The sequence below is a fragment of the Prinia subflava genome, chromosome 11, assembly GCF_021018805.1.
Source record: "Prinia subflava isolate CZ2003 ecotype Zambia chromosome 11, Cam_Psub_1.2, whole genome shotgun sequence".
In the NCBI taxonomy this organism is placed as follows: domain Eukaryota; kingdom Metazoa; phylum Chordata; class Aves; order Passeriformes; family Cisticolidae; genus Prinia; species Prinia subflava.
The window spans coordinates 9,607,652-9,633,599 of record NC_086257.1 but is presented as its reverse complement, the minus strand read 5'-3'; the positions used below and the strand labels follow the sequence as shown (position 1 = coordinate 9,633,599).

The 25,948-nt window shown below is 40.2% G+C and overlaps 2 long non-coding RNA genes across 5 annotated transcripts in view; one reads left to right on the top strand and one right to left on the bottom strand.

The window, feature by feature from the left end:
• Positions 1-25,948, top strand: part of LOC134556289 (uncharacterized) — a 252,178-nt gene that overhangs the window by 207,690 nt on the left and 18,540 nt on the right. The window contains exon 4 of one of the 2 annotated variants that reach the window (XR_010081632.1): positions 7,869-7,974. The exons of the other annotated variant lie outside the window; for it this stretch is intronic. This is a non-coding gene — a long non-coding RNA (uncharacterized LOC134556289). The remainder of the gene's footprint in view (positions 1-7,868; positions 7,975-25,948) is intronic. 2 annotated transcript variants of the gene reach the window in all.
• Positions 7,099-25,948, bottom strand: part of LOC134556290 (uncharacterized) — an 88,449-nt gene continuing 69,599 nt past the window's right edge. For 2 of the 3 annotated variants that reach the window (XR_010081635.1, XR_010081637.1), the window contains 4 exons: positions 19,797-19,866; positions 13,392-13,569; positions 7,829-7,911; positions 7,099-7,606 (listed from right to left, as the gene is read on the bottom strand). This is a non-coding gene — a long non-coding RNA (uncharacterized LOC134556290). The remainder of the gene's footprint in view (positions 7,607-7,828; positions 7,912-13,391; positions 13,570-19,796; positions 19,867-25,948) is intronic. The other variant, XR_010081636.1, reaches the window with a different exon arrangement.

The window sequence follows — 25,948 nt, the reverse complement described above, 5'->3', positions numbered from 1 at the left end:
TTATAAATTGTACAGAGCTTCTTGATCCAAAGTTGAGAGTAAGCAACATCTTAGCAGCAGTCATCATCCCTGTGCACCCTCAAAAGTGAGTGAAGGAAAGAACTACAACAGAAGAAAGATCTCTTGGTGCTGGGGTTCCACAGATGTGATCTCCCACTGAGTGTTTGGGTGGGGTGGGTTCCTGCAGGAGCTCACTGGTGAGGATCTGTGGGGCTGTGTGTGCTCATCCCTGCTGTGCTCCCTGTGTGGCACAGACATGGGCTGCCTGGTTAGAGCGTGACTCTCAAACAAACACCACCCCACAGCACCAAACCTTGGGAGATGGCTCTGGTGTGTTGTGACGTACAGAGGTGAACGTGCAGTGGCAGAGGATTGCTATGCAGCTCCTTCAGTTTTACCTTAGCAGTGCAAGTTCTCTGAAGGGCCCCTGAGGATGGATCTTTTTAGGATACTGTAGATATCAGGCAAGTTAATCCTGATTTATGCTGAAACAAATGATTTCTCCTCTTCACAGCATGCTGAGCTTGAATTTAATTTGCAGTGAGGCAAAAGTGTTGAGTAAACCAATCTTGCCTATAAGAGAATATGGCTTGGCTTTTGAGCTTCTGTCACAAAACTGAATCTCCTGAACTATTACAGGGAAGGAAATGCTGTTTGTAAAAATTCAGCACTTGCCATCTTTCAATTAAGAACTGACAGATCTCTTACCTACATGTTTCTTATTCACTCCAAAGTCAGTCTTGTTTTGCTTTGTATTTCCAGAGACATTTAGAGAGGGAAGTCAAATGAAATTTGAGCATTTTATACCTCTAGAAACATCCCCACACAGAGAAATAAAAGTCCTTCAGCTCACTCAGAGGTAAGAAGAACCTTTCTGAAAGCCTGATGCAGTGCTGTTTGCTGTCTGGTATGGTTCACTGGGGACATGGTCCTGGGCATGGCCCTGTTACCCCTCTGTCGTTCTTAGCAAGAATTCCAGATGAGCTGGCAGCTGTGTGTAGGGACTGGTGCTGTTTGTGAGTCAGACTTGAGGAATCAAGCACTGCATTTTTGCTGCAGGCTTCTAGATTTTGTTGGGAAGGAATGGTACAACTTGCTGCAAATGTTGTCCACCCACAGGTCACTGTGTAGCTGAAGCTGAATATTTTGGATTACATGTATTGTCACTTTATCCAGCTGTTGCTGCAGTGAGAGGCTGTGAGGCCTTTCCTGGGGATGGAGGGGTGAACCCCTGCACAGGCTGCATCCAGGAGAGGATGCACTACCTGCTTCCAAAGGCACACCTTCTTTTCCTGACACTTAGGACTGGTTAAGCCCAGGTCCAAGTGTGCTATTTATTACCTAAAATTATATTCTAAGTGGCTTTTAAGCCTGTTACCAGGCTTAAAATTACAAATGATCTTGGCACCTTGTGCATTATTGTAATGTTTTTGTCTGTGAACAAAGCAAACAGTTTTAAGTTAGCATCAAAGACATGTGATTTTGAGGTAACAAACAGTTTTTTCATGGTCCTGCTGATGCAATGGATCACATTTAGCCTGTGGAAAGATTAATATAGATATCATGTGACATCTTTGTGACCACTACTAAAGCACAGTGCTCTGCCGTGTCATCCCTCACCCATTTGTCAACCATACCTAATTGATTAGGCTACTGTAACGCTTTTATTCTGCACGTGAAGTTCCCTCCTCAGCAATCTCTCCCTCCCAAAATGTACATCCATCATTAATTACAAAATCAATGGGAGAGAAGGCCTGGACATATACAATTGATAGCTTCCCTCTTCAGATTAGCATAACCTCCCAATTCATTACGTGGAGTGAATAATGCTGTTGCTGCCACCGTGAAAACAGGGAGGTCACCTGCTGTAAATTTCTTAACAAAACATGGTGTCATGAGCCTTTTCATTTGCTGAGTGTTTACTGTGTGTTTGGAGGAGTCCATCTTCTTTCTGAGCCTCTCTCTTGGCAAAGAAACAATCATAAATTTAGACAAATAAATGCTTAAATGTTGAAAGACTGAGAAGTTCCATCTGAAAGCTCCAGTGCTTAAAGTGAATCCTGCAGAGTGCTGACACTGCAACTGTGAATAAGATATTAAAAAAAGATGAAAGGATCAAAAAATTTGGTGCCTATAAACCCAGTGATGTTTCTTGCATGAGAAAGGTGATGGGAATTTAGGCCACAGTGTGCATACTTTCCTGTGCTTTAGCATATTAAAACATTAAAATCTCCCAGATTTTTTTTTTTACTCTGTACTATATTTGGACTAGTCTTCTATTCCCCTTTTCTCAAAGAAAATATGCTTTCAGTCACATTTTCCAAAATAGTCTCTGTGTCTTTTAGTAGCTACCCACTTATAACTTTACAAGTCAGGTCAATTATGAAATAGATGCAACATTTCCTGTAAGAGTCAGAAATGTAACTGACATTAAATAAATACTTTTTTAATAGAAGGATAGAAGACTGACACTTTTTTTTTTTTAAGATGACAATTGAGGATCAGGTTCAGATATTGTTCTCTATGTTCTACCTTATTCCAGTAGCTTCACTAAAATTACTTGGACACCTTGGAGGATAAGGAGGTGGACAAGAGAGTCCTCCTGTCACTGCCAGGACACTGGATTCTGTGTGTGGAATAAAATTTATCACAAGATATACATATATATGAAGCATGTATATCTTAAATTCTAAGATAGGAAAGATGATTTAGCCATTTAAGTAAAGGGAATTTATGCTTGCAATTCCCATAAACATTAACAGAGATTTTATTGGAGTTTTAGGGGGAGTAAAACATCATTCCAAATTAATTAACTGCAAGAGAGCCATTCACCTCAGCAGGATTTGGACCAGGTTTCAAGTGATTTAATGACTTTAATGGACTTTATTCTAGGGATTATAAAATCATGCCTTGTAATGTTTAAATTGGGGTTATAAAACAAAATGTAGGAACTGAACTGAAGCGTTATTAGAAAATTGTCATCTGTAATAAATAAATTAGGTACAATACCTGAAGCAAGGCTAATACTGGTATTTACGACAAAATTCAAGCCAGACTATGAATAAGAGTATTGGATTGTTATTAAGTGGTAATGCAATTATCTGTGTGTTAGGGGTCAATGGAATATACAGATGGTTACAAGCATGCTTTAAACCTGACATGTCTTTATCTAGTTTGGTACGAAGAGAAATTTATGATCTGTTTTTATTAGCGCTTCTGGATTGTCCCTTGAACTAATTTTGCAAAACTCCCAATGTGATTGCCATGCACAGTTTTTATTTAGATCTCAGCGAGGAAAATTACTGCAATCTCTTTCTCTTCAGATGTACATTCTGAGTCAGATATTCCTTTCCTGAAAACTTTCCAATGGGATTCACTGGTGAAAATCCAATTGCAAAATCAAAGTCTTTGTCTATTGAAATAGTGATGCTTTTCAGCCCACAAAATAAGGGCAGAGTGCATGAATGACTGAAGCCATACTTCTAGTGGTACTTCCCTGACAAACGTATATTTCTATTATTTGTTTCAGTATTTGTTTCATTATTCTTTCTCGTGTTCCAGATCATGGGGCTTTCCTGTGTTTGTCAGCTCCTCAGTCATCCGGCAGGCTTTCCTAGCTGTTGTTTTCCAGTAACCAAAATTCCAAGATATTATCAAAATCCTTGCCAGAACCCCTTTGTCTCACTTGAAATGATTCTTGCACGGCCTCCTGGGGTGCAGTGCAAACCTCAGCAGCGTGTGTGGCACCTTCCCTGCCTTACCCAGAGTGGATATCCGGGTCTGTCCCCGCAGCAGCACACGGAAAGGGGAAAGATGGATGAACCCGTTGGATTATTTCTGCATCAATAAGGCTTTCTTAGCTAAACAGAGGCCCTTTTCATGTGAAAAAATCCCTTGCACACTACTGGCCTGTCTAACTACATTTATGAAGTTTTCTAAAAGCACGTTACTGACTTGTTTGTGATGCATTGTTACTACATTTTATTATATAAATGTGTACTCAGGAGCCTTTATAAAATGCAGATTATTGACCCAGTCCTATAAATATTTACTCAAAGTTTTAAAACTCCAATTATTTGACATGATTGTATAGCTATTCATTCTTAAAAAAAGAAAAAGGCCCTGTAGTGTATCTGTACTGGGAATTCAAACAAACAAACAAAAAGTATAGAATTACCTTAAAAAGCTGTTAATAGTACTTTTGGAGTAATTTCAAACTTCACACATTGTGTGTTTCTCTTATAGTCCAAGGACTTGCAAAATTTTATGTTTAAAATATGATTTTTTTTTTAATAACAAAAAGGAAAAAAAAAAAAATGTTTCAGTTCTAGAACTTGTTTTCTAAGTTTCAGCCCAGAGCAAAATTTTTATGGTTGAGTTACAAACCTCTGAAAATAGGGGTTTACAATGGAAACACTGACACCACTTTAACTATGGCAGCACTGGCAGAGCAGTGTAATATACACTAGAAATAGAAAGCAAGATTAGAGATGACATTTAGGACATGAGGCCTTCTCCAGGCTGTGGGAAAAATAACTGTGTTCTATTTTTTTCCACAGCCTGAAAAAGCCCTCCTAGTCTAAGTGTCATCTCTAATCTTACTTCCCATTCGTACCCTACATTTAACTAACTCCTTTTTTAATTATTATTGACAGCAATTTGTTGCAGTTTTAAGTACCAACCCATGTCCAAATCACAGCTTCCCTGGCTAGCACCTGTCAGGGGGTGGGGAGGGTACCCAGGAGCTCTTTGCTGATATTTCTGTCTCACAGGAGCCCGGTCCCACAGCTGTGGGTGCTGCTCTGGGTGGGGCAGAGCTCTCAGCCCTGTGCCAGAGCAGGGCACTGCGCTGTGCCCATGTGCAAATTGCATTTCTAGGGGCAGAGTAAAGCCTGACAGTCCAGAACACTCACCCTGCAGGGTCTGGAGTGGTGACCAGAGCAGGCAGGCACTCAGGTGCAGTGATCTCCACACCCCTTCTGCCGCAGGCCACATTTCTCACAACTGTTAAGCCTTGATCCAGGTTCCTGAATACTCCAAAGTGAGAATGTCCTGAGCACTAAGAAATAATTTGGTAAAATGAGACTCTAGACTATGCTGCCTTCACCACAACTCTGTAGTGCTGACATTGTCAGGAAGATCTCTACCAGTGTGGTCCCCATGAAAGCAGGGACTTGGCACTGTCTCCAAAGGGTAGCTAAGCTCAAGGGATAAGTTTTAGATTTCTCCATGTTAAACCTTTTTCCATGCTTAAGCATCCTCCGACTCATAGCTGCTTCACTTTCATATTCACTGCATTAAATGATAATTGCCTGTATATATTTATGGCCTTTTAATGCCTACTGTGCCACAGCTTTGCTTTGCAGTGATCTTGCAATCTCCATTCTCAGTGTGGGGTAAAAAGGAGCAATAAGGAAGGAAAATGCCACTGCAGAACAAATGCATTGTAATTACTTCTTGTTCCCACCAGAAAAATGCCAGTAGGAGATCCAGGAGATCCTGAGGGTGATCAGACAGACAGAATGCATCTATCCTGTCTACGTTGCTTGAATGGTCAAGGTAGAAACTTATTCTAGATTTGAGCTGCATTTTCAGTACTCATCAGATCAATTCTTTTTATTGCTGTACTCAGAGTAGACAAAGATACTGGCAGCTACTGCCCATTCTCCAAGAAATGTATCCTGCAAAGTCAATAATAGAGGCAAATTTATTGCTGAAGTGATTGCCTGGTGAAGGTGCTCCATTCCAGCACTGTGGAAGCTGGTATTAATGTAGGGAAGAACACGACCTGTTCTGTGTGTACATGTAAGTAGGTGTGTAATTTTGTTTGTAAGCACAGTGTCTTCTTGGCAGGTACTTTGCAGCCAGCAATTGCCGGCTGCTAAATGTTCAAAGAAACATGATGTGAATTGTTTTCCACATTGGGAGAGTTTCCAAGAAAACGCGTTTAATATAATCAGTGGATTCAATTCTGACAGCAGAGATGTAGAAAAATCTGCTTACCTGTGAACATCTTTTGGGTTTTAATTTTCAGAAAAAGCAGTTAATAATAACTATTCTTTGTTGCACAAATGATATATCATAAAGTTAGAAAAATTGAAATATGAATTATTTGGTAAAGTTGAGCTTTCATGTTCATTTTCTACAAGATTTTGACATTGTTATTGGCACAATGCTTCATTCTACTTTGTGTTGTTTATAGATCCAGGAAAATGTCATATACTTTCTTTAATCCTTAGAAAATATAAACACTCTCTTAAAAATGTTCTTTTCTGTGGTTAGATCTCTGACTGAACAGCGCTTTTTGCACAAGCCAAATGCATGACATAGTAATTTGTCAAAAAGTAGCATGAAAATTTGAAATGCCATTAATTACCGAAGCTGCTGTAAAAGGGTGGTAACCACAGTCCTTGTGCACAGGCAGCCACTGGGACACAGGATGTTCTTCCAAAAGCATCTTCTTGTTCATACAGGGCTGAGTGTGGGGCATGGGGAAGGGCTGGATCAGAAGTCTCTGCTGGGAAACCAAAGCCTGCGCTTGAGTCTAGCTGTGCTAATCCCTGGACATGGAGTGCTGCTCCTGTCAGAACACTGTGTTACACCAGCCACTGTGGCTCACTTGTGACAGCCCCTGGTCACATTTTTGGCCAGAGCCAGACTAGAAGTTTTTGAGACAAGATGTTGTACCCACAGAAGCTGCAAGGGGTTAACCTGAAAGAACTGTGTTACAACAGTGCAGTGCAGTGAGTTGGCACTGCTGCTATTCTCACCTGGTCCAGCCCAGAGTGAACTAGCATCATTCTGGTTTAAATGATGACATGAGTTTCCATGCAAAAATCAGTTTAGGTAAGCACACAGTATTGCACCTTCTGTTACCCTGGCACAGCCGTGTGTCCCACCCAACCTGAAACAAAAATTGGGGCCTGCTGTTTTGTAGAGGGAAGGAATGTATTTACAAAATAAAGCTGATGGCTGGCGGGCATGGATCTGCAGCTTTCAAGATCACACCAGCCATGCCAGTCCTTGACCCAGAAAAAAACCTTACATTTTCTTTCTAGGGACAGTAAGTGACCTTAGAAAGACACTGGCAATGGGTCATATCAAGTCAACACTAGGTCTTTTCTTCTGTTTGCTCTTGAAACATTTTGTGTGATGATTCTGAACATATGTGGTACTACTGTTCCCCACATTATCAGAGACAGCATATTAACTCTGAACTGATAACATGCAAAAGAAAAGAGAACATGGCAAAATTTGCCTAAGTTTAGCACTAGCTCTGATTTTCCAACACACGAAAATTTAAAATGAGTGTTGGGAAATTGAGCAAAGCAAACCAACCTCCTGGCACAATTTACTGAAGCAAAAGTAAAAGTTCTGAGCTTTACACAACTCTAGGTCCAGCTTACCCAATTCCAGCAAAACTGCATGGCTTCATGCTGCATTTCTTCCTCTGAAAGTCAGTGTTGATATTTCCTGGTGGTTTATTTCCTTCTTGCGTACCATAGAGGTGTGACAGGGAAAGCTTAATTGCAGTGTGCATGCACAGCATGGGAGTTATCTCCTCCCAACAGCAGCTCTTGTTCTTCATCACTTTGTTCATAGGAAGCTTTAGGAAGAATGTTAAAATGCTAAATTGTGAGGATTTACAGCAACATTCTTCTGTGATAACCTTATATTTATGCTAACTAGAAACTACTTGTAGTATCATGCTGGTCTTATAGTACTACTACACATAATTCTTTTTCATCTTATTGTTTGGGAGGCACGTTGGCTGGAGCTGACTGAACAGATTTTACTAGGTGATGAAGATGTCTTCTTCTAGACTCACCTTGGTTGCTTCCCCTCCTTGATGAATCTTTTCCTTTAAGTCACTTTAGGAAGCAGCACTACTGTGAAGCAGCAGGAATCCTCCTGCAAGAGATGAGGATTCATGTCAGGATGACACTGCTGAGGATTCACAGTACATCAACACTGGTAACACTGTCCTTTTTTTTTATTATGTGTTCCCTTTGGATCAGGCTTCAAAGCTGACCATCAGCTCTCATTTCTTGTTGCCCTGATTCAAGTCTGAAGTTCCTGAGTGGCTACAGTTGGCTGCTCACTCCTTCACTTCACTCTCATTTTCTGTGCCCTACACATTCTCTAGTCCACTCTGGGACAGGGATTTGAATCACAATTTCCCAGATGCCAGAGAGTGCCTTAGCCCCTACCGAAGATGTTTGCAGTACTCTGCTGTCTGGTTCAGGGACTGTTCTGCTATTTTCTGCTATTCAGACCAGGCTGAAATGCCTGGCAGGTGGAGAGCCCAGCACTCAGTCCAGGACTGCTGGGTACCAGGAGCTCTGGGCACTCAGCTGGTGAGGATGTTCTTGCTCTGACTGAGAGGAAGCTGCTAATCATTTGAAATCCTCTCCCAGAATGTATCAGAACTGTTACTCCATGGGAAAGTTCACATCTGAGAAGCCTCTCAGAAAAAATACTGATGTGCCTGAAGGCCTTCTCCAGCCACTGGCATCTCACTTCTCTCTACTCTCTTTGGTATCCTTTTCTGGACATTGAATCCTCTGCACATGTTCTTGAGGAAACCTGCCTTTGCCAAAGACGTTTAATAATCCAGAGTTTCTGATGCTGACACTAAATTAGGCTTTGCAAATGTTGATGATAAGCTTTCTTATCTTCTCTTGCTGCTGCTCATTGCAAATGGGACAGGTTTTCTCTTTTGTCTTAAGAAAGGACCTCTCTGATTTGCAAGTTAAAATATTAAAAAAATAAAACTAAAAGCTTGATACATAGTGTCTTACAAAACCCCTTAACTATATCATAACTTTGCAGTATTTTAATCAGAATTAAGTTATAAATTTTTACATTGAAACTGCTGGTTTACAGACAGAATATTGCCTAAAAAAGACACTGTTAACTTATGGTAGCGGGTAATGCCAATTCTTGCAGTCTGGTCCTAGTCTTCCTTTGAACATTTGTTAGGGAAAATATGTAAAACTGATTAATTTCTGAAGTATAATAATAGCAGCAATATTATACAGTAGTGAAGGTTATTTTGCATAACTTTAAGTCGTTTACAGAAGGCTCAACATTTTGTGCCTTAATAGAGAAGCATCTTCCAGTAAGCACTGGTGGTTTGTGGTGCCTGCTGCAGTGGCTGCCCCAGCCCCGGGGGTCTCAGTCCCTGTGTGCCACCCACAGGCCCCTGCAGTGTCCCCACCCAGCTGGGGACAGTCGCAGGGGTTGGCTGAACAGCCCAGAGCTCAGCTGTGACACGGGGACAGGCAGGGTGACACTGTCCGTGCTAATGGCTGCAGCAATTTGCACCGGGGGATCAGGGCAATGGCAAGAGCACAGAATAAATCAAAGAGGGAAAGCAACTGCAGTCAAATGTCACACACAGGCACTCAGGGCCTGGCATGCTGTTTGGAAATAGGTTGGGTTACCTGTCAGCGGGGCATTTTCTTTCTGTTGCTGGAGAATAATGTTATCTGAGGATAAAACCTAAGGAGCACAGATGGTTGGTACACAGAGTGACCCTCTAAACCCTGGTCATAGCAAATTATTCCATTGATGTAAATGGGATTACTCCTATATAAAGGATCTGTGATATTACCTAATTCTTCCATTATTTGAAGTTATCTGTTGAATAGTTTTGTTGCTTTGTGTGTATGTCTATACTTGTATAATTAAATGACATTATCCATGGGACAAACTCTGTCATAGCCTAACAGTAGTGCAATCACAGACATTTTGTAGGACTGCAGGATATAAATTCTCAATTTATGAGAAATTAGAAATGTTATTTCTGCACTTTGTAAACAAAGAGATATAAACCCTCATTTGGCCTTGGAATTTTCTTTGCTTGGGGACCATCAGCCCAGAGTCTAACACCTGTCTAAAATCTAATGCTTCCTTTTGTAAAAACATAGACATTGAGGACTTTTGGTTGTGGAGCAAGAGGAGTTTAAACTGTAAGCAAGAGTAAAACAGATTAAAATTTAGAATCAAGCCCTACTTGTTTTTACTTTTTTATTGTAAATTACTTTATGTGTTATGATGCAAATCTCTCAGCATTTCTTGAAATACTGATTGTTTAAATGTAAATCATTTTTCTGCTGCTATTTCTCTTGTCAGACAAGCCTCCACATTCTGTGAATCTGTCATGAACAGAGGCCTTACCCCATTCATTGTCTTAGGGAACAGTCCTGGTGCCTTCAGAAACATCAAAATAAGGCAAGTTGCCCTCAGATGAGAATCTTGCAGCCAGGAAATTGACTCAATTGTTTAACTTTACCATGTATCTCACTATGTCACTGCACAGTTTCGTTAGGAAACACTTCTCACTTCTTTTTGTCCACTTAGAACTGAAGCCAAACCCTTGAAAATCCCTTTTATCTAGGAAAAGATTAAGAGAAAAATATTAATTCCCTACCCTCCTGCAGTTTTGAGGGGAAAAAATAGAATTTTTGCATAAAAGCCATGCAGTTCAGCTCTGAGCCTGGCAGCTTTCAGTGGTTATAGTAGATGGGCATTATTTAGACTTCTTATTTATAGTCTACTCAACTATTTCTAATTTGAGGATACCTTTCCCCAGGAAAGCCTGAAATGGTGGAGTAGAAACTATCCCTGGCTTGGGGTTGGAAGCCCTGGGTAACATGCCACTCTTTAAATCCTGCTGGCATTACTGGACCAGGTAGTGGCAGACTGCTTGCACAAAACCCAGTGGTTTCTGTGTCAGGGTTTTTGAAAACTGGATTCCTTATAATTAAAAACACATTGTGAGTTCTCTGAAATGAAAAAAAAAATCATAGCATGGCTGATTTCTATTATAGCTGTCACTGTCACACTATGGATTCAGCTAACTGAACAGTTTTTTATGAATAGCATTTAGTTTGAATTCTGGTACTTTTAATTGAGTGAGTATTCTTTCATTATTTTACCAGAGATGGATTGCAATAAATCTGGCCACAATGTTTCTGACCCAAATTTTTTTAAAGAACAGAACCAATGTGATGACCTGCAAATGTTTTGCTTATTTTTGTTCTATTTACTCCAGAATTCTCCTCTGGTAGGAACATATTTCTTAACTAAAGGCTGAAAAACAATGGTATTAGTCCTAGGTTCTCACACACAAAAGCTATGAGGAAAAAAAACATGGAACCATTTTCACAAATAACAGACCAGCCCAGAGCTCTTCCTAAAAAACAATGCAAGGAGATTTTCTACAGCTGTCCATGCAGAAAACAGATGATTCATGTGGTTTAATATTTTTTCAAGAAACATTTTTGCCTCTGCTATAATGGAGCATTCATCAGTGCCCTTTATCTGAAGAAGCCAATCCATAGAAATTGTTTGGAGCTAATTTTCCACCTGCATCTCACTGTGTGTCCATGTGACTCAGTGTTACAGGCAGTAACTTGTCTGGTGACACGAGAGGAGAGCTCTGCATGTCAAAATGAACGGGCCTGACACCATAACTGTTAATGCCACAGTGCCAGTAAGGCACAGTGCAAGCTAATTCTGACATTCATTTCAGAAGCTGTAATTTAATTCAGTCATAAATGAGCCTGGTACAAGTATTAATTTGAAGTCGCTTTTATTTCTCATCTGTTGGCTAAAGCTTGCAAACAATAGGGGAAAGGTCTGGCTATACTGCTACAAATAAGTAAACAATCTTTTCTGCCAAGAAGACTCCAGTGTAAATGCAGAGTCAGGGAATAATTTTTCGACTAATTTATCCTGCATATGTGGATACTTGGAAACTACAGATGCTACATAACGATCTCTATCTACAAATATTTCCCAAAGGATAAGAGAACTTCAATTGCACCAAGCTTATAATAAATCATTGCCCTGGACTGCTGCTAGCCCACAGTAGAGAGGAACTGTGGATAGGGTCAGGTGTGAGTGAGCAGTCTGGCTCAGCCTTAGGCGCACGATTCCCACCTGAGGTCAAAGCAAGGCAAGGTCAGAGGTTGGGAAGAGGATATAGAAGAGAGTGAAAACCTCAGTCTATCAGAAAGAAGCTGCCAGAGGTTCTCTATAAATATTTCTCTGCTTTCCCCTGTCTCTTCCTCCCCCAGTGATTTCTCCCTCTATGCTTTGACCTGGGGCTGTTTTCCTCCTCCTCCATTATTCTGTGCACACCACCAACCCCTGTCCCAGAGACAGAAGGAGTGCAGGGAAAACAAGGCTGCAAAATGAACTCTCTGTATTTACACTGGTTTCCAGCTCCTTCTATGAACAGGCATATGGTGTTAATCTAAACTGTCCAACACATTAGTGGGAGGAAGTAGCACCCAGAGGATTATTACAACATTTTACCTGGCAGATGCCACCATATTTATTGATATGAAAATCTCCTCCCTCCGTATCAGCCACTGAAACCTCCCTCTGTGAAATTCTTTTTATTTCAGGCATAGCTCTATTAAAATATTTTGTTAAACTCCTTAAGTTTTACTGTGTCTGGAATGTACATTCATTATTCAGGAAAAGTTGTTGCTAAAGTCAATAGAATTTTAAAGTAATGAATGATGTGTTTATTGTAGTTGGCAGGTTGAACACATTGCATTTTTATGAGTCATTTCTGGGGGCTGCATGTATGAGTGTCCATATGTATGTACAGGTATGTATAAGTATAGATATATATATAGATTTGTACATTTGTGTATATATGTATTTTTGATTATGATCTTCAAACCTGTGATTTTATATCAAATACTCCTGAAGAGAACACTAAAATCAACTAACCAGTGGTACATCAAAATATTATAAAGGAGGGCCAAAATAAAGTATCCATTTAATTAACTTTCAGATAATCCTGAAATATGTAATAGTGTCAATGTAAATCTGGAAAGCATTTATAAAATAATGCAGGATATATTTGAAAAAGAATGAAAGTTTCCTTATTTTTCTTTTAAAAATAATATTTTGAAATCAATTTCCTAGGTTTTTATCAAATAACCAGAGCCAATATGAATATGAAGAAAACAGATCAAAGACAATTTTAAAGGCATCTTTTGAAAGGGCAAACACTTTCAGTTTGGTTTTACTTTCACAGAGAAAAGCTATATTTAATTCCATCAGGCCCTGTGTTTTCAAATATTTTGTGGTTCTGGCTTAATTCCAGAAAGAGTAAAAACTTCAAAGTTAAGGATCAAGCCTTCAATATGACAGAGTTTGGTAAAATTCAGGATGGTAACCTGGTGTGCTAGACAGTAGGGAGGGAGTGATCTCTGACCCTGGATTTCCTTCCTCTTGCTCAAATTGTAACAAACCTCAAACACAAATGAATTTCTGTTGCTGTTGCAATAGTATGTCTTTTTACTTCAAAGCAAATAAAGTCTAGAATGTCTGCATGTGTGTACTGGTAATAAAACATTGCATACCTCTAAGATAGCAGCAGAACCTGACTCCCCTTGCCTGGGGAACTGTTCTGGGTTCTTTGTGTCTACAGGGCCTTGCAAACACCCTTTTCTTCCCTTTGGCCAGCACGGGAATGTGATCATAATATCCAGTGACACGCAGCACAGTAGCATGTTGTTGTACCTCTGATAGGACTGGTATCTGAGAAAAGTCAAAGTTCACACATGGAAACATCATTGCTAAATCCATTGTTAGAGCTTGAGAAACTGGGCAATGTTTTGGGCTCAAAGCCAACACCTTTAGTGCAGTTTTCTATAGCAAGGCAAGTCAGTGGACACGCAGAAAAGATTGAGGGGGCTGTGTGGAAACCACACATGTTGCTGCATCTTATAGGTTAAAAATTTTCCATCTCCATCTGTTCCTTAAAGGGAAAGTTGGATTTTGTGAACGTATTTTTTCCACAAAAAAGTATCTGCTTTCTGTAGAAAATTAGAGCTATTTATCAGACAGCCAAACACCTGCAAGCCAAATATTTTTGGCTGAAAGTTTTGATCCTCTCAGGAGGATGCGAGTTTGGTGCTTCATTTCCATGCTCTTTGTGAGGGGCTCATGAGTGCCCCATTTTCTTGTGTGGCTGAGCTCAAGTGGGGACAGCAGTGCTGCCCTGGAACAGAATTTGGTGTGAGCTGATATCCCACTCCACTCCTTCTGCAAGATTGGGATCTGCCTGCAGGCAAGCTGGGGCAGTGGGGATGCTCAAGGACCTTGGGCTGGAAAAGCTCCAGGATCAGGTTAAGCAGACAGAGATCCTGATACAGCCCTGCAGAGAACAGTCATATCTTCAAATACCTAAACCTACCACTTGCATGGTTAATGATTTTTACTGTGAGTTTTCGGATGGAACCTTTGTTACTTTGCTGTTATAAAAACAAATCTTTTCAGATTTTCCAATTAAACACAGATCAATAAGCTCAAATAGTTTTTGGAAAGTAATGGGCCTCACTCTGCTCCATTAAACTCAGAGACAATAATTGGACAGAAGATTACCTAGAACAGAAGCTTGGTAATGCTTGAATTTAGATTAGATATAAGAAAGAAGTTTTTTGCAACAATGGTGGTGAAACACTGGCATGGATTGCTCAGAGGGGTGCCCCATCCCTGGCAACACTCAAGGTCAGGTTGGATGGGGCTCTGCCTCTTGGAGAGGTCTCTGTGTGTTGCAGGGAGTTGGAATAGATGGCTCTTAAAGCTCCCTTCCAGCCCAAATCACTCTCTGAGTTTATATAGATTTTTATTAATGATTCTATCTAACAACAATTTATTTTTTAAGAATTGCATTTTAGTTTTGGTCAAATTGAGTTTTGAAATACAGCTGGCAAAATAAAAAATAATGGAGAAAAATGTAATTTTTTTAACCACAAATATTTAGTTTCGCTTCAGAAGAATGGCTTCATTTTTGGTTTTGGGCTGTTTGATGTGTTTAAAAGCTTTTTCTCTTTCCTTTTAAAATTTAGAGCAATTTAAAAATGGACAGATTAAAAGCTTGTTTTGAAAGTTTTTGGAAGTGTTTTGGCAGTTCTAAAATGAACTACTCCATTTTGAAAATACTAAAATGAAGTGCTTAGACATTTTAATTTTTTTCTGCATTGTTTCATCTGGGACTATTTGCTAAATTCCATTCAAATTCATGAAGAGTCTCACTAACCCTGCAATTCATTTGTGTGGTGTATTTATTATTTGTCAGACAGCAGTCATTCATTAAACTCTGCATCAGTTCAACCTTAAATAATGAGAGAGAATTCTTAATAGGGCCTTGTTCATCTGCAGCTACCATTCTCACTGCCCTTGTAATTGCTGCCCTGAGGGACACTCAGCAGTGCAGAGCCACGTTTGCCCCTCTGGGAGGAGAGGTGGCAGGACAGACCTCAGCCCCCTGAGCCCCTTCCTCCTCTCCACCCAGGAGTACTCCTGGAGTGCCCATGTCACCCTCAGAGCTCACACCAGTGTTTCTGTAGCCTCTTGGTAAGCTCTGCCTGCTCCTGCCATCAAAGGAAGACTCTTTGCTGTTCGTGTCCCTGTATGTGGTCACTGCACTTCTTATGCTTTATTACCTTCTTTCTCACCTTTTTGCCATTAGTGAAGATGACCCTGTTTATGCTCCAACTGGTTTAAATGTTTCTAAAAGCCATTCACCTGCAGTAGCAGTCAACAGCTGGCATGCCAACATTTTTGTCTTTTCTGGCTGCTCAGCTTCACCAGGGCTATTCACAGCTTGCACTTTGCTAAGGTCGTTGGTATCACCCTTACACATTTCCTGTATTACATGAGGATCAGGTTCCAGTAGTTAACAAGTCAAAAAATATTCCTGGGGGAGGAGAGGAACTAGGTAGATAAGTGCGTTCCACATGTGCACTTTATTTTGGGAATTGCTGCCTTCATCCATGTGAGAAATAATTGTGATCAAACATAGGTCTGAAACGTGGGACTCCAGATCCTGCAGAAATGCCTTTGTGCTCTGAATGTTCTGGTCCAGCGAGGCCAGAGGATGATGGGATGTCAACTGCTGGCTACTGCTCAGTGCCTGGATCTATAAATAGTCTCTGGATCAAACTTTGCACTACTGTAATTGGGAATAGCTCCAGTAAAATCAGTATCTCCACATTTATTCTCTTGATATTTAAAGCCAGGTTTGGCCCACTATGTGGACAGAGTCCAGCTGGAAACTAGGGCCAGCCTGACTTATGGGAGAGGAGATGAGAACTCACTCTCCTGCAGTTAGTTAGCTCAGTCCTCACGTGTCTCCCAGATATAACTGTTCTGACCTCAGTGGAATTGATCCTAATTTATGCCACTGTAACTGAGATTGCAGTGTGCATTGTTTGAATTCTGTTGGGTGCGCCTTCTTCCAGATGGAAACTATTTGCAAACTATAACAGCCTCTTTCCTAATGTTGAGGCTTGCCATATCTGAAATTTTTGGTGGGGCTGGGGTGTGGAGAAAAGGATATAATGCCAACTTTGTGTTTAGTGCTACCTAGTGATATTAAATTCTGCTGTGTTCTATTAAATTATCAGTGCCCAATTAGGGGATTAGAAGACTCCTATCTTCTCATCCTAATTACAGAATGTGTTCCAAGATCACCCAAAAGAAGGGAGGAGGTAGCTTTAGGAAATTCAGAATGGCAATGTGGTGATTCTGTGCCTTTTTTCTTACATGGGCGTTCCTGCTAATTTATTTTTCTTGCATCTGCAGCTTCTGTTTTTTCCAGCTTTACATATTACATTGCTGAAGCGTTTGATGAATGGGATGCTGTGCAGCTGAAAGATCACACATCTCAAATGGCTCACTTGGTGTTCTCAGACTGAACCGACTGGCAGAGCTGCAGCTCTCTGACAAGGGGAATGGCTGCTTTTCTCTCACAAGAGCACTGCAACTCTTCAATGCAACATAAAGGCAAGATATTATACACGCATGTATAGACATGTATATAGACAGAGTGTGTCTGTCTATATACATATGTATATGTGTGTGGTTATATGTGTTTTTAGAGTGAAAAGCAACTCTGTCTTCCTGTAATTGCACTGGAAATGTTCAGTTTGTCAGGCTGCCTTTTTTCCCTGTTAGCAATGAAATTTGGCCAGGAGTCCTCGCATGCCATAAGAAATCAAGCCGTGACCACATTAAGCATGAATGGCAGGGCAAGGTTGGAGCCTGTAACACTATGCTGGGGTGACCTGCTGCAGAGTTAGAGGCTGAGGTGTGAGGCTGGCTCAGATAACTATTTGCAAGTGAAGCACAAAATGAAGCTCAAAGCTGCTTTGACTATTTACTCTTACAAGAGGCATTTAGTGAGTGTGTTTTATTTTGAAAGCATGTTTAGAAAACTTCAGCTGCACAGCTTGTAGCCAAACTTCAGAAATCAAACCAGAATATTTCTTACGTTTGCCTACAAGTACACTCATGGCATATTCCTACTTATTCTACTTTTCAATGATTTGAAAAGCTTTTCTGTAAACTCATGTACAAAGTGAGTGCTGAGAAGTATCTGACAAAGACAGAGATGTTCAGCTGCAGTGAAATAAAGCATGGGATCACCCAGCCAGTAACAGGAGAAGGTTGGGGGATCTTTCCTGTGGCCAGCTCTGGAGTTCTGCTGAGCAGGAAGTCAGACATTCTCTTAAAGAAGAAAAAAAAAGAGGTGCCAGGGAATTGTTTGCACCACCTATAAACTTTCTGCCCTAAATCTGTCTCCTGAAATACTGAATCGAATGCAGATGGAAAAAAACGAAACAAAGACATTTTTGATTTCAAAACCTTCTTAATAATTTGTCTTTGCCTTTATTTTTTGGTAATTTTTGATTTATTTTGCTTACTAGAGCCTTTATAGCACATGAGATATATTTGAATGCAGCTTTGAAGGGAATATGGCTCAGTGCTGTAAGGCAGGCTAGGGAAGAGCCTGATCTTAATATAGACACAAAGCACAGTGCAAGAATTGGCTTCCCAGATCCCACTGAAGCACAACCTGAACTTTGCCTTGTGGAGTAGCAGACTTGAAGAGCACAATGGAAACTTTCACCAGGAGCAGGGCTGCAAAGGATCTGCTGTGTCTCACCCTTCTACAGCAGCAAACAGGCTCTGGTGAAGGTCACCCACCTACACCAGCCTTGCTTCTAACACTGCACACCTTTGTGTGGAGTCACTTATGAGTTATCTTTCTGTGAGGAGAGGACAATCCAGCTATTTCATGCCTCAGTCAGTTGGAAAACTATTCAAACTTCATTGGATATCACTAAAGCTGATAGAAGAATAACATTTTGTATTTGTGTGTTATGGCTTACACTTCATGGTAGGGTCTAAGTAGGACTGAGGTGTTTCGAAGGTTTGTACTACAGCCTTGTTTAATAATATAGTCCAGAGCGGGAGGCTGGACATAGGGATGAGATTGATGGCAGCAGCCACTGCCCAGGAAAATGTCACAGTTCAGCAGACTCCTTAGGGAGCTGTGGATTGTCCCAACAGGAAAACCTCTCCTCCTATAGTGCAGAGCAGCAGAGCATTACAGAATTTGCAAGTCCTTGCAAGAATTTCTAGATTAGCAGCACTTTCTGCATCCCAGAAAGCTTAAGATGCTGAGGACATAAAAGTCATTTAGGGACTGCCCAGCATAGGCTCAGCCATATCTACTTCATTTCTGATTGACATTAGTCCAGTCTTTTCTTAAAACCCTGGTGATAGGGCACCTCCATAGCTTCACAAAGAGCAAGCTGTGCCTGGGCTGGTTCTTAGCATTACAAAGCTTTTCCTAGTAATGTCCAGTACAATTCTTTCCTGCTGCCAATTATGCTGTTTTCACTTCTTTTCTGCCAAGCTAATTCCTTCATTTTTATACCAGCCTTTTCTGTGTATGCAGACCGTTATCCCAGGTATCTCTTCTGCACACTAATTATCTCGAATTATTCAGTCTTACCTTTTAAGCTGTGTTTTCTAGATTTTTGGTTCTTCTCCATCTAGCAGCAGTCTGTCCTGTCACTTGACAACTTTCTGGAAGTCATGTGCTCAGCACTGGACCCTGGTCCTTTAGCTGAAGCCTTTCCCTGGTTTTGGGCCACTGATGGCTCTTTCAGTCCCTCTTTGCACGGCTGCTTTCACCACACATGCCAGTGACTGCTTTCAACATTTAATTGTAAGTAGCTAGGGCTACTTCTAATTAAATTAATTACTTGATATAATTAAATAATTACTTGAAGCTGAACTGATGCTAAGAGAAGCCAGACGTTCATCTGGCATAAAATGGATGCAACGTCTCAATGTCTCTAAATAATCCTGACTTACATTATCCCAGCACAGTGAACAGGTTTACAAATGCCCTGGCATCACAACACCTGAGTCTCCCGAGCTGTTTCACTGCAGGTGCTGCTTCTGCCAGCTGCATCTGTGTCTCAGTCTGAAGCTGCTTCACTGTTGTGATGGACATAAACCCCCAGTGCATGAATGATGCATGTTTGCATAATTAATACCAATTGTTTAACCAGAAGCATTTGCTGCATGAAGTTTTAAAATCATATTACATCCAAATACTGCTGTGTTTTTCTGGTTTATGAATACTAGTGTTTAAAACTCTAATCAAAATATTATAATTAATGATTTAAATTCTGTTAAAATGTACAAGCAGTGTGTTATATTCAAAATGCCATCAGCTCTGATCAGCTCTAAAATTGAGAAACATTTGACTGATTTAAGGCATCACAAAATGATCATAATGTTATTGCAATTAACAATGTAATTAAGATTTACAGGTTGCATAATTCATTTCACATGTATAACAATTGAAGTTTAATTAATAGAAACTTAAGTGTGCTAATTAGCAGTGTTTTCAGAACCAAAAATATTTCAACAATGAAATTTGAATAATATTCTTTTCTTACCATTCTTTGTTGGATTGTTATTCTGCTTCCACATTTTCAGATTTCCAGATCTTCTTTTTATTGTACTTTACTGTAGGAGAAAAGAATGAAGTTTTTAAAAATTGCAAATCTTTAGCTGATAAACCATATTATTCCATTTTAAATTGTTCTTCTTTTACCCACAGTGGCTGTTGTACTTGCTGCTGCATGTTCTTATCTACACCTTGGTCATATATTCATTTAAGTCATTGTGTAGCAGAAAGAGCATGTTATATTGATGGATTTGTAAGACTGAGCAGTTTTGGAGACTGCTGTAGTCTCATTTATGACAGTGTAACTTGGAGGCTCAGCTGAAGCCTTTCAAAATGGAATGGATCAAGAAATAATTCTTATTAGAGTATGTTTTACTAAAATCAGGCAACACCCTTTTCTGTTACTATTACTGAACATACAGCAATACCATGAAGCAGTAGAGCTCCATTGTTTTAATGATTTTCCAGTTTTATTTAAGTGTATTGGTAGATGCTCTACCTTGATGTTGTGATGAAAAAAGACAGCTTTGATAGATACTTACTCACAAGGGAGATTAAAGGGCTTAAAATTTGGTCCCTGTCTGGAAGGTGACAGGATAGATCCTTCCATGTAATCAAAACAGAGATGGCAGTGATTATTGTAACTGCTCCACAGTCTCTCCTACTGCTGTACCCTAAGTCCTTCAGTAGAATCACTCTTCTGAACACTGTTACTACTTTGCACTGGCTTTGTTGCCAATACTCAATGCAAGAAAACAACACTGCAGGCGTCTTTCAACTTTGACATTTACTCATTGTCATGGAACTTCTGCAGGTCACACCTCACTGTGTGAGCGCTCTGAGGAACCGCTGGAAAAATAGAGCTTTTTATTTTTGTTGTTCAAGGAGTCCTTAATGCATAAAAGGACACAGCTTATAGGATTGGGCTGTCAGACAGCAGCTCATGACTTGCATTATGTTATATTGACAATGTCTTGGCAAATAAGACGCTGACAAATTGTTATGCAATGAAAGCATAAACTATACAGAATATTGTGCAAGGGAGGCAATAGAAGGAGACACCCTCCAGTCTCCAAGGACTTGCATTTTTTTATTGCTTACCATACTTTTTCTAATATCTGTGCTGATGCAGTGTCTCATTTAGGAAGTGGGATTTTTTTTTTCCCCTTCTGTCTCATGCAGAGCACCCGTCAGGACTCTGAGCCCAGCACCACTTGTGTTTGTCAGGTGATGCAAAGGGAACCCAGACCCTGTTACAGAGGGCAGCAGCTTTCCTGGGGGCTAACATCAGAGACTGAGTGATTCTAGGTACTCAAACAGGGAATGTCCAGGAAGATTCAGGTTGGACCTTCGATCTCCAGAAGTGCAGGTGGATTTTATCTGGATGTTATGGAATATCTATCCTGGTCTTAACAAAAAACTAAAATTAAGAGTAATAAAATCGTCTGCAAAACCCCACCATCATTAAGTTAAAGGAAAGGCACATGCAAATTTGAATCACTGCTGTGAATGCAGAGGGTCTCTCACAGCCCCTTCTGCTGCTGCTTTTGGGGTCAGATCTTGAATTGGTGCTGAATTCCTCACATTTGGGTGGGCTCAGCATGGCTCGTTGGTACTGATTTGTGTTTGCCTCTCTTTGGTAGGAGGGCAATTTAACTGCTTGACAGTCCTGATACTCAACAATGCTCTGTCAATCTTGTGTTTATCAAAATTTCAGACAAAGCGATGTTTTTAAAATACAGTTAGAGATAGATTAAAAACAATAATTATTAGATGTGGCTGAGTTTCAGAGTTCAGCCATTCTGGAAAGATGTTTTTAAAGAGATTATGTGTGTGGCACCAGTTTACTGTGCAGAGAAAGATGAAATTTTTGATTTCTGTCTTTCAAAAACAAGCAGAGATTGGGGAAAATATTTTTTCTTTAGCTTGTTAAAATCTGTAATTAAATAAGCTTTCCACCAAGATAACATATGGAAAACACTGATTCCAAAGAAAAAATAAACCTAGAAAGGCCTGAATTAGTGAAAAGGGAGACAAAGATGAAAGTAGCCTATAAATGAATGTTATAATAGAAGTCACAGTAACATAAACCCATCATTTCTGTCATATTTTTCTGCTCTAATGAAGCCCTATTAGATATTTCTGTGGCCCTCTCTTTGATGAGTTCTTCAGTATTCCCTGCTGCAATAAGCAGTCATCTGAAATACCTGTGGGACTGGCCTCTCCCAAGACAGCCACTGGGGATTGTTCCCTAACTACTGATTTCTACCATTTCAATGGCACAAAGGATTCTGTGTTTTGACAGGGAAATCCTTATAACTCTAAAAATGAATTAACTATTCATCCAATCATAAAATGACATCATGAAAGCAGCTCTTTTGCTGATGTGGTGCCTATAGAGTTGCTTGACATTATTCTGCTAACACAATTTGACTGGATATATGTTTTGACATCCAGACAACAGGGACACTGATGGAAACTGATGGACCCAATGTCAAAAGAAGAAAAGCTGGCTGCAGGAGGACACCCAGAAAATTAATAGGTGGAATGCAAAAAAACCCTTTCCCAAAGGGCAAAGTCAATAAAGTGAGGACTGAATAAAACCCCCAAAAAACTGAAAGAAAAGGCACAGAAAAAAAATCCCCAATTCTTATAAAAATAGCAAAGAGATACTGAGGGGAGTTTTGAAGCTCAGTAGATGCAGGCTGAGGAACAGTTATTTTGAACCTGAATAGTTGACATTCAATATTCATATTTTTGTTTCTGCCACAGCCTTCAAAAATAACTGTGTTGGTACTGTAGAGAACCTCATTATTAAGCATCCTTTATCTTGTTCACACTTTTAGTCTTTTCCTTAATTTCGACCATAAATGTGTTCCAGAATACTGTGAACAAAATACCATCCCCAAGAGGATTGGCATTTTTAGACATTTTTGGGGGGGGACATTCCAATTCAGAGGCCAAGACCATTTCTTACTTCCATCAAGAACCTTTGTGAGCAGTTCTACTTGCACATTTGTAAAGTGTATTTTTATATAATCTTCAAAATCTCCAAGATTAAAAAAAAATCCAGTTTTGGAATCAGCCAGAAAGATTCTCCTTCAGATATTTTGCCCATTCTGAATTGAGCATTTGTATCTATTATAGATTGGTCACTTTTCCCTGTCATTGAGTAACATATGTCATAGGTAAAGGACTTGTGACAGGGCTCAAGGCAGAACCATGTTAAATAACGCAGTGCCAGGAATCCAGTATTTGCACAGTCAACAAACTCCTCTTCTCCAAGTAAATGATAACATTTACATATTTTTCCATCTGCTGACATCATGTCTCCCTTTGCACGTCCTTCAGTATCAGACAATTTCTAAAGCCACTCAGAGAGACTTCATTATTCTGAGTTTTTGAGTAGTCTCTGAAGTCCCTGAGCAGCAGATTTTGGAAACTGTGAGACTGGTATAAGTAATATAATTACATATTTACTGTTCTCTTATATTCTGCTGTAGGCCTCCAGTGATGGCCACTGTGTGATACAGGACACATGATTTGCAAAATGGACCTTTGGCTTGCTCCAGAATGGTCATTCCTATTGTTCTGTGCAAAAAAACACATCAAACCAATACAACCCTACAAAGAAGACTCAATCAACAGTCATCTAAAATACTAAATAACAAGAAACAATTCTATTACCAAAATATGATTCTCAGATCAAAATACTGAAAATCAATAAAAAGGAAAAAATAAGTTTCATGAAAGTAACTTGGCTTCATTTGCTGTAGTTCTTGGCTAGAACACTTCCATTGATGGAGTTGCTAAGTGCATTCTATTTACAAATATAAACACTTGATTTTGATCAGCAAAAATGCATCAGCACACTTGAACAGTGTCAATGATGACATAATTACACTCACAATTTCCTCTCTGTAATGATTTTTAAATGTCAGCAGTCATTTTTTGTCTAATTGTAGCCTGCATGTCAGCACTTCCTCTTAAAACAGCATGTTCCTCGCTGCTGGAATTTCACACCTCTCCACTCACTCACTCACTTCACCAGTGAAGATAATGAAGATGATAAAGGGCTCCAGGATATTTTCACTCCTGTGCTGCTTTACCATTTAACATCAAGCAGGCAGAATGAGGACTTTCAATTTTTTTTTAAGTAGAGAGTTTGATCAGTTAGACTATAAATAATTATTTAATTTTAATGAACAAATCAAAAAGTACTTTTCATTTTTCAGACCCCCAGCTGGTGCTTTGCTAGTAACCTGTTAAAAAGCTGGGGCTTGTGATGAAAACACTTTCACACATGGAGACCTGAATTCACTCACTGGAGAAGGCTGACCCTGCAGTGCCAGCCCTTGATCACTTCAGTGTTTAGCACAGTGCAAAGCAGGTGAGGCTTGCTCCTCAAAGGCAGCCTGCTCAGAGATGTTATCGACACTTCTCTTGCCATGACCTAGAAAGTGACATTTCAAGTGTTATTTTGCATGGCTGCAGGCCCCAGAGCCCACAGCATAACAAATGGGTGCTCCTCAGAGCTCTCCTCCTCCTCCCACAGATCACAGACCACACCAAGTGTGTGGAAGTGGATCTCTTGTGCAGTGGGCTGGAAGCTCTGCACTGAGGTTAGCTGCAAACATTTTCCACTCGTGTGAACACACACTGGAATTGGAAACAGGGGCCAAGGAAGCCTCCTTCAATCCAATTTGCTTACAACTCATCTTCAGCTCTCTGATGATGCTAACTGTAGGTTTAGGAGATGATAAAGCTTATCATTTACTGGCTCATTTAGTATCAGAAGAGGTGAAAAGCCAGAAAGAATTCATACAGTGAAATCAAATAATGAAATAAAGTTGAGATGTCTGATAAAAAAAGAATACAATTGAGTATCTCTAATTACAAATACACACATACAATGACATATCAACTAGTTATTTGTCTGAATAAGTCCCTGAAAGCTAGAAGAATGAAAAATGAATAAATGGAATAACCACAGGGGAGGGGGTGGGAGTGGGTTTTCTACAGCCCACAGTGACGTTCATGATGTGCCTCTGTGACACTGCCATCACATGTAACTCCTACATACCCAAATGTCTGTGTACTCACAGGCTTGTGGGGACCGAGCACAGGTTCATACAACACAAATACAGACCTGGGTCTCTTTGTGGTTTATGCTACATTTTGGGCCTTACACTTTGAATGTTCCTCTCGGCTTAACTGGTGTCTCTGAAATCTTCTGGAGCTCTTGGAAAAGACAGGGGTTTTTAACAACTGCATCCTATGCAGGTATGAGATGTGTGGATGCATAAAGACAATCTGAAAAGAGATGCTCCTGCCCCCACTGCAGAGGGGTGTCCCCAAGGAAACAAAGCAGACCAAAGACACCAACAGCCAAGCAATCAAGAGCAAAATAATCCAGTCTGTGAGTACTCCTAGGAGATTATGAGTGCTCAAGACAGAGGAAGACCCGCCATGGGGAATGTGGTGTGTGCAGCTAGCTTGCCTGTGCCTGCTCTTGAGAGAACAGGAGTCAAAATCTAAAAAGACTAAAAGCTGAAAGACTATGTATGAGATGAACCTAGAACACAGAGGCACTGCTCTAGAACTTTCTTTCAGCCCTACCCCTTTCTTTCCCAATTTTGTACCAAAGAGAAAAGTAGACAATATTTAAATCAGTTTTAAGTTGGGTGCAATATGCTCATAGGCAAGTCAGCTATGCTGGAGTGTTACCACAAAGCTGCCTGTGAGCAGGCTGCACTCCTGTGCACACACCACAGAAATGATCAACCTGTCCCTGCCAGGTTGCTCAGCCAATGGTAAACTGAGAAAAGGGAGAGCAAGGTAAGAGGCATTTCTGGAGTCTGCTGCAGATCCAGGTGGCTTGCTGGAGGCCACCTAGAAAGGTGAAAAGGTTTTTCTTAAGGCTAATAAGGTAAAAAGGCTACTTTGAAGAGCAAGTTCTTCTGTTTCCATAGAAAAGCAAAATGGATATTTACTTGTCACTTTGCCTTTTTGGGATTGTGTGCAGAAGACAATCAAACCCCACACAGAGCTGAGATAAAGCTCGATTATCCAGGACAGGAGGTGTTTTATTTTGTTGGTTTGGTTTTTTGTTTGTTTTGCGGGGGATGTTATTCTTTGGGG